Genomic DNA, 8,783 nt, shown 5'->3' on the forward strand with positions numbered 1-8,783 from the left:
ACACTGTAGCTTGAAGCCCGGCCTCATCGCTGCTGCCCTTGAAGGATTCCAGAGGGTCCAAGGGAAATAACAGAATTAGGGGAAAAAGGGGGGATTTCCTCAGTCCCAAGGCACTTATTCCCATTTTGGGAGCGAATATAGTGAACAACATGGATGATAAGGCACTCAGGTCTCATGTTTCTCGTATATACTAACACAGGGATACTTAACACTTATCTGCCTCATAGGGCTTTATGCAAATTAATTAATGTTTGCAAATCACTTTGTATCCTCAGAAGGAAAGTGCTGTAGAAGAGCTATGGAAAAAACTGCTAAGTACACTGGATGAATTTTGCCCCTGAGTCCAGAGCTACAAGACCCTCAAAATCCTTAAATACCATGTAAGCTCTTGATGCAAGCACCAGAGTGAATAAAACTTTTGCTTAGTGCTGAGGGGAGTTACAGCCTAGGTGAAATTGCCATTCCCATAGTATCTATAACTATGATCCTGGTAGAGGGTAAGAATTACAAGCATACATAAGGGGACAAAGAGCGTAGGTTTGCCAAGTGCTGCATGGCCATCGAAGAATTTCACATCTTTTTATGGCTTTCAGCCACTTTGTATTTCTGCGGAAGAAATTTGTATAAAGTGTGTTTCTCATAACAGCTTCAGAAGTGTTCAAATATTTGTTATTCCAAATCCAGCTTCAAATAACTTCAAATCAATGGAAATTTTCTCTTAGAACGGTGCACTGCAGAGAGAACTAGTTGCTTAACAAAACATTAAAAAAAAAGTCTCTCATAAGAAAATATGTGTCTGATGCACATTGTGAGTAACTGAACTGGGAAGTCAGAGATGCACTGGGAGCATAATATGGTAGTTACCTTCCCAAATCACACCATTGTTAGCCAGCATCCCCAAGTCAAACTCTCAGCTCTTTTCTGACACATTACACGTAGAAGTCATCAATAAAGCACTTCACCAAGGATTGAACACCAGTCAAATCAACAAAATGTTTCTATTGTGGTTCCTGTTATTCAGTCAATACTAACAAGTCCTTCCTTAGCACTAAATACCTTTGCTCCTCCACTTGGCATTCATAGATATGGAATTCTCACCCTGTCAACAGACATCAAAGGAAACACTTCCTGCAGGAACTATCTAGACATAGGTGATATTTACCAAAGGACAAGCCCTTCTTATTCTTTTTCTTACTTCCATTTTGGAATATATTTCTATTGAAAAAGGGTATTTTCATTTGCAGTTTAGATTTATCATAGAATCATAGATGGGTTTGGGTTGAAAGGCACCTAGTTCCAACCGCCCTGCCATGGACAGGGACACCGTCCACTGGACCAGGTTGTTCAAAGCTCCATCCAACCTGGCCTTCAACACTTCCTATATATGTGGCATCCACAAATTCTCTGGGGAACCTGTTCCAGTGCCTCACCATCCTCATTGTAAAAATTTCTTCCTTAGATCTACTCTAACTCTAACCTCTTTCAGTTGAACACTGTTGCCCCTTGTCCTGTCACTACAGGCCCTGGTAAAAAATCTTTCTGCACCTTTCTTATAAACTCCCTTTTTGTATGAAAAGACCACAGTAAGATCTCCCCAGAATCTGCTCTTCTCCAGGCTGAACAACCCCAGCTCTCTCAGCCTGTCTTTGTAGGAGAAGTGCTCCAACCCTCTGACCATCTTCATGGCCTCCTCTGAACCTGCTCCAACAGGTCCATGTCTTTCCTGTACTGAGGATGCAGATCTGGACTCAGTACTCCAGGTAGGGGTCTCATGACAGCAGAGTAGAGGGGGAGAGTCACTTCCCTCAACCTGCTGGTCATGCTTTTTTGGCTTTGTGGGCTGCAAGTGCACATTGCTGGCTCCTGTCCAGCCTCTCATCCACTAGCACCCGCCAGTACTTCTCAGCAGGGCTGCTCTCAATCAGAACATCCTTAATCTGTATTGATATTGGGACTTGGACTAACACAGATGTGGGACCTTCTACTTGGCCTTGTTGGACTTCATAAGGGTCACATGAGTCCTTTCCTCAAGTCTGTCTAGGTCCCTCTGGATGTCAAGGTCCCTTTGGGGACCGTCCTGCAGTTCTAGACATTTTCTTCCTCAGCTCCATCTCCCAGCCTGGGCTTGTGACACGCAGGACAAGGTAGAGTTGAATTTAGTCACAGGGAAAAGGTGAAAGTCAGTGCAGAGCTACTTCAAGCAGCTCAGGACTTTTCTGCTTTCTTCTCATTCCCACCCTACCTGTGGGAGTGGCACCCACCTCATCCCATTATTCCTAGCAAGAGAATTCGGTTCCCTCTTGAGGAAGAGACAGTGGGTGCTCATGACTTCATGCACAATTTCTGACAGCTCTTCTCCTCTGCATGGAAAGGCAGCAGATGGGAGAGAGCATTAATCTGGGGAATGTGTTGGTGACTCAAATACCTTGTGTGAAACAGAAGTGCAGCTGGAGCGGTTCCAGCAGCATCTCCAGGCCCAACACCTTGGCCTGACACTGTGTTACTGATCTGCTTGAGTAAGCATTGCCACTTTATGGCCCTGCAGTAGAATGAGCAGGAGCTGGTGGTCTCACACCTGTGCAATGACCTTCTTTAGGCTCTTAAGGACACAACAGCCTTGTTAAATAGGAAGAGAGGGTGAAATGGGAGAGGAAAAAAGGTCCTGATTTAAACTCAGAAGTTGGGATTCGCCTCGTCTTGTACAGAAGGTCTGAAATAAGCACAATGAATCACACCCTAGAAATGCTTGTTTCTGTCCACTGGCTACAAAGGGAATTTAGGTGATGAGTTCAGATATAGAGGTGCCATAAATCCCACCCCAGGTGTACAGTCATACCTGTTGCTGACAAGAGCGTATGATGAAATTGGTAAATATCGTAGGATGCGCTGAGGGAGGATGGGGCTGAGATCATGTTGGGAGAGAGCAGATATGCAGGAAAATAGGTATGGAGTAAATACAGTTCCTTCTGAGCTATTTCAAGCATACATTTTAGACTTGGACCATCTCTTGACCACTCTGTAATTCACTGGGCCTAAATCCAAAGCAGTTCCTTGAGAACTGATTGAGCATCTTTCTTCTACTAAGATCACTGAAATATCAAGGAAATATATTTTACATTTTACTAAACACTTGCAGGCACTTTTCCCAGATGCTGCCTGGAAGTAGAGCTGGCTTCCTTTAAAGAAGGAGAAACAGTTTCTCTGTAGGTGATGAAAGAGATGAGATTGGCTGTGAGCCCACATGAGGCCAATATTACTCTTTTTTATGGAAATTTGGCGTCATTTTTCAATTCACTATGTGAAAATGACAATTTAATCCATGATGAACAGCCTATAGGCTACACAGGAACACCTAAAACTTGTGGCCTGCCTGCAGACCAGCAGTCCTCTACCAGCTCCTAGTGCTGGCTTCCCTTGGTGTCAGTGGAGGCAGAAAGAGCAGTGGTACGTTGAGAGCTTCAGAGCAGCCAGGTCAGGGTGTGCTTGCAGTACCATTGGTAGGCTGTCTCTTTCCATGGATGGCGACAGAAGGGGCAGGAACCAAAGCAGAGGAGCCAAAGCAGAGAAGCCAGGCAGTGTGAGAACTACCCAAGGCTAATCCCTGGTCCTCCTGTGCAGGGACAATGCCCCGTGCTGACCATGGCAAATGGAGACAATAACAGGTATAACAAATCATGGCTGCACACACACTTGCTGCCTTTAGCAACTCCCTGCCTTCATAGGCATGTTATTTACAGAAACCTGGACTGCAGTGGTGCCTGCTGACCAGTGCCATGTTGCAGTAGTCCTACAGAGTCCTACAGGGACTCTCTTCCATGGAGCTGCCACAATGCAGAAGCCAAAACCAAACAATGCTGAGAGTGGGTGAGGGAAACAAATAGGTGAAGACAGTACAGGGTCAGCAAAATAACAGGATGCTTAAATTTGTCATTACTTCTCCGGCCAGTTGCAACAATCACAGAGCCCCCTGCCAATTTCCCATGCTGCACGTAGCACCAGTGGCTCAAGAGGCAGTGTGGCAATCCCAGTGTGGGATCCAGCCACTGACCATCCTCTGGACAGGCGCACTAGCAGTGCAGGCAGTGCCTGGGGAGATGTTGGTGCATTGCAACTCTTCCCTATTTCCCCTTTTCACACAGTGAACTCCTGTGTGACTGTCCCTGGCCAGATGAGGTACACAGAGACCAGTTTATGACTAGAATTACTTTTGTAACGAACCACAGAGATTCATTTCTATATTTCATTTACAGCAACAAATGCCAGCAGGTTTTTTGTAAAATTATTCGAGTTGGGATGGCTTTGTTTGCAGCTCATAAAATATCACTCATGTTTCTGAGGATATGCTACCTGAGACCTCCCCCACTCTGCTACAGCAGTTTTTCTCTTTCTGCTGACCATAATCCCACAATAGGTCCCCATACAGCAGGCAATATTGTTTACACAGGTTAATAAACAGAGTATTCTGTACAGTAATTTATGCTGTAAAGTATGTACATATATCACGGTAGCAGTCACAAATGCTTTAAACTGCCTTATTTATTAGATCGGTTAGCATTTCCCCCCTTGCTCCAGAATACTATAAATTATTTTTATCTTTTGCATTAGGTATTTTTTTAGTTGCTGCAGTTTGACCCAATTATTGTCAAAAAAAAAAGTCTTTACAGTAAATAAATACCTAAAATTTAAGTAGAAATAGCATATTCACTGTCCATCCAACTAATAAAGCTCTGATTATGATTACAAATAAATGTGGTATACTCTTATGTGTGTAACATAGTATATGCCAGAAATCATATTCCACTTGTGATCAATACAAACAAGAGCTTTAGTAACTTCCACCCATTTCATTCTTCTATTGTGAGACAAAAACATAATAAACTACTTAATGTAAAATGTTCCCCGTGAGAGCCCTGGTCTTATTCCTCCCTCAGGCAAAACTCACATTGGCTTCAGTGGGAGCTTTACCTAAGTCAAAGTACAACATAGGGACATTACAAAAATAAATATATCACATATAAACAGTACTTGTGCTTTGTAGTCATTCCTTTCCTCTTTAGTAAGAAACATAAGGTAGATGCTACATCTGTAATGCTCCTCTCACTCCTTCCCTTTTGCTGTACAAGTAAAAAATTGAGATTCAGAACCAGCTGTATTTGTTCCATTCACTCAAGCAAAATACAAATCTTTCAGGGATCAGTTCCAAGTCAAACTAGAAGATACAAAAAAAAATTTTCATTTGTTTGTTTTCATGTTAAATTATGTTACACAATTAAACAGATTAATGCATACAAAGGCAATGAAATTATTAATGACTTGTTTTACCGTTTGGAGATTTTGCTATGTCCGCAGTTCATATAAAACTCATGTAGCACAGTTTCTGGGATGGTGAAAAATCCTACTGTAATGTAACAGAATGAGCCTTAAGGATTTGTAAGAATAAGCACTTTTATATTAAAAAGCAAATATTAATTCATCAGTAATATTACTTTTTTAATGTGACAATAAACCATGAATTCAACATCCTTCTGTCTCAATTATGCCTCATCTGTCTCTTTCTTAAACCTTTTTCTGAGGGAAATAATTGCCTGGTTTTCTGTTGCAGCTTTTGGTTCCTATTGCAGTCGCCTTTGCTCCTGCCTAAATCACCTACCTTTATCCACACTTCCTTCATGGCTGAGCTCATTTGCAACCTTTCTACAAGGAAGGAGGAAAGGCTCAGTCACTAAAGCAGATCTCATTAGCAGGGTACCAGATTTAACTGGGGTGTCTGGCAGAACCAAAGATGTGGAAAGAGGCCGCTCTCTGGGGAAAGGAGAGCAGAGTCACTACTACATTCGAATGAGGTACAAGATGAGCACATCACCAATCCAAACTTTTCTTTATGCATATGTAGGAGACAAGCCCCTGTACCTAAAGGCCACTGACATTTCTAAGTAGTGCCAAGACAGTCACAATCTCAGCAGTTGCAGAGCAGCAGTTCACAATGTATAGGCCACCATTATGATAAATCCATGAGAAATACAAGTACCAAGTCACTCTCCAGCCTGCCTTCCCCTATCCTCACACACACATGCACATTGTTCACCAACTATTTCCCAATTCCTATAGCTTCCTCCCACATAGGATTGCCATCTCTTAGAAGTACTTATTCCATACTTACACCAAAACTTGAATGCTGCTGTTTTAACATGACCATTTTAGCATCTTGTGGATCTTTTCTACTTGATCAATACCTGGGGAGTCAGGGGCTGAACATTTTCCCTCTTCTTACTGGGGAAGGCCTGTTTTCCCAAGCAGCATCTGACAGCTGGGGCAGGTACTGCCTGAACATCTCAGGTGCAGGCCAGAAGAAATGACCTTCCCAAACAATGTTCCGCACTTTCATGACTCACCACCATACACAAACCTGTGCCTTTAATGGACTGTGACCATCACATGTTCAAGCACACAAATGGAGAGATTTTGCTACTGAGGGTGGGGAATGTATTTCAGGAACAAGTTCAGTCTTATGACATGCTGTGATTCATGATGGGCTGACACATGGCATCGCTGCCCAAAATAACTGCCAGGCTACTTCCGTTAGGACAGGAAAACAGGCAAAGAACAGTCTTCCCAGGCACTGCCATCATGCGAAGATGGAGAGAGGCTGAGGAGCAGACATGCAGTGGCTGAGGAGCTGACATACCTCACACCAGGAATACAATTGCCCATAGCTGTGTTTTACAAGACCACTGAGGTTCAGAGTGAGTCCACTGCTATCTCCCACACCAATGCTGGTTCAGTCCTGCACACCATACACAGCTCCATTAACTTCTGCTAGTTAATGGAGCTCCTTGCTTTAGCACTGCCTCTCTCCCTGAACACCTCAGGAGTTTGATGGCAATCCTGCAAAATATTCATGCAGAATTTTACTTCCTGACTTGTTCCTCTTAAACTTCCTCTTCTCAGTGTAATTCAAGGTCAGGAAGAAAATCAGGCACCACTGAGCTAAAGACCTGGAGGGCCCATTATGATGATCTAGTCTTACTTTCCAGGAAAACACAAGCCATAACATTTCATCAAGGGATTCCTTTATGAAAGGCTAATAACTTGATGAAGAGAAGCCTAACCTTTTATTAAGGTACCCAATCTTGATTTAAAGACACAGAGCAATGAAGAATTTACCACAGCTCTTTGACTGCTATTTGCTAAAAATTCTGCCCCAGGGCTTCACTTTGAATGGTATCAAGCCAACTGCAAAGTCAAACAGAAAAAAACCCTCAAAATCTGAAGATGGAATATGTGTACTGAAAGAAAGGGGAAAAAATAGAGGGAAACTTTGCATTTTAGGGGAGTTTCTGCTCCTAATTTGAGGAAAGTATGCATAGGCCATAGTATTCGCTATTCTGAAACAGAATAGGCTGTGATCTTGTTCACTAGACATGCAAGCCCACAAGACAAAACACAAAAGGAAACATTGGAACAAGTCCTGCTGAAATGCAGACCCTGTTGTTGTCCTTCACTTCATTTGCGTCAGGCTCACAGTCATAGTAATGTGATTCTTACATTTTCTGTGATTTAAGAATAGGAACCACCAGCATGTCTGGATGTTCCTTAAGATTAAAGCCAGGCTACCCAACTGCCTGGATAAAGATTATTAGCTTGAAATCTGTCCTATAAAGAATTACTGATCAGTAGAGATGTACTGTTACAGTGTCTCCCAAGACCATTTATGCAACTTCTGACAGTGTGAATTTGTACTGATTTGATATTCTGAGGTCATTTTTCAAAAAACAGTATTACAAATCAGCTATAAGAAGCTAAGGTTACATATGTTGAGAACTGTGACTTGAGAGTACAGTATATATGCCTATACCCAGTTTAAAATAATGGGGAACAGAGTCCTATAGATACAGATCTTTCTTTTTCCTTTTTTTTCCTGCTCCCCAGAAAAAAACTTTCTTAGTCCCACAGTGCTATGGACAGCTTATGATTTACAAATCCCTCCAGGTAAAGCAGAGAGAATGGACACTAAGCACAATGAGTAAATCTGTTTTGTAAAGCCACTGGGGAAAAGGCACCCATCTTTGGCAGATTTCCTTGAGAGATATCCCCAGCCCTTTCACTGCTGCCCTCTCAAGGGGGAGCTTGTTAAGAGCAAGCTTTTGCAGCTATGCTAGTTAAGCATTTAGGCATTGTAACAAGATACATCATTTCAGGTGCCTGGCCCCAAATGCTGTGTCAGGCCCCAGGCCACCCTATGTACTATGTGGAGGGATCTGTATGCCTTGAATGAACCTTCACTTGAGGGAAGAGCTCCTGGATCCAGGCACTAGTCCCTACACAGAGCAGTAATTTCCAGTCCCTTCTAAATCACCAAGCGCCTGATACAGGGCCCCAGACAAGACTTCCACCCTGCCAGATTAGGCAAAGTACACTCCTACAAGTATTCTTCAGGGTACGGAGCAAATCCTTTAGGAAACAGGGGAGCCAGAAGGCAATGGTTCCATGATTTTTTGGTTTTCTGTCTATTTGCTTGGTTTTTTTCAGGTCAATATAGTGGTTACCTGTCACAGCCTGAAAGTAAGCCTTTCTTAAACTAAATAGGCCCTCTCTCAGGAAGAGACCCTACTCCAAGCTGAACATTGTGGCCACGTACTTAATACTGGTGTTTGAAAAATGACTAAAGAAAATCAAACTCCCAAAACAGGCTCCACAGTCCCAACATCAGCCACAGCACACCCTCTGGTAAGGGTCTGGGGCCTGTTCCACCACAGCATGTGTGCTCCATCTTTATGTTGCTT

Source organism: Lepidothrix coronata, unplaced genomic scaffold (genome assembly GCF_001604755.1).
Source record: "Lepidothrix coronata isolate B3197 unplaced genomic scaffold, Lepidothrix_coronata-1.0 Scaffold68, whole genome shotgun sequence".
Classification (NCBI taxonomy): Eukaryota; Metazoa; Chordata; class Aves; order Passeriformes; family Pipridae; genus Lepidothrix; species Lepidothrix coronata.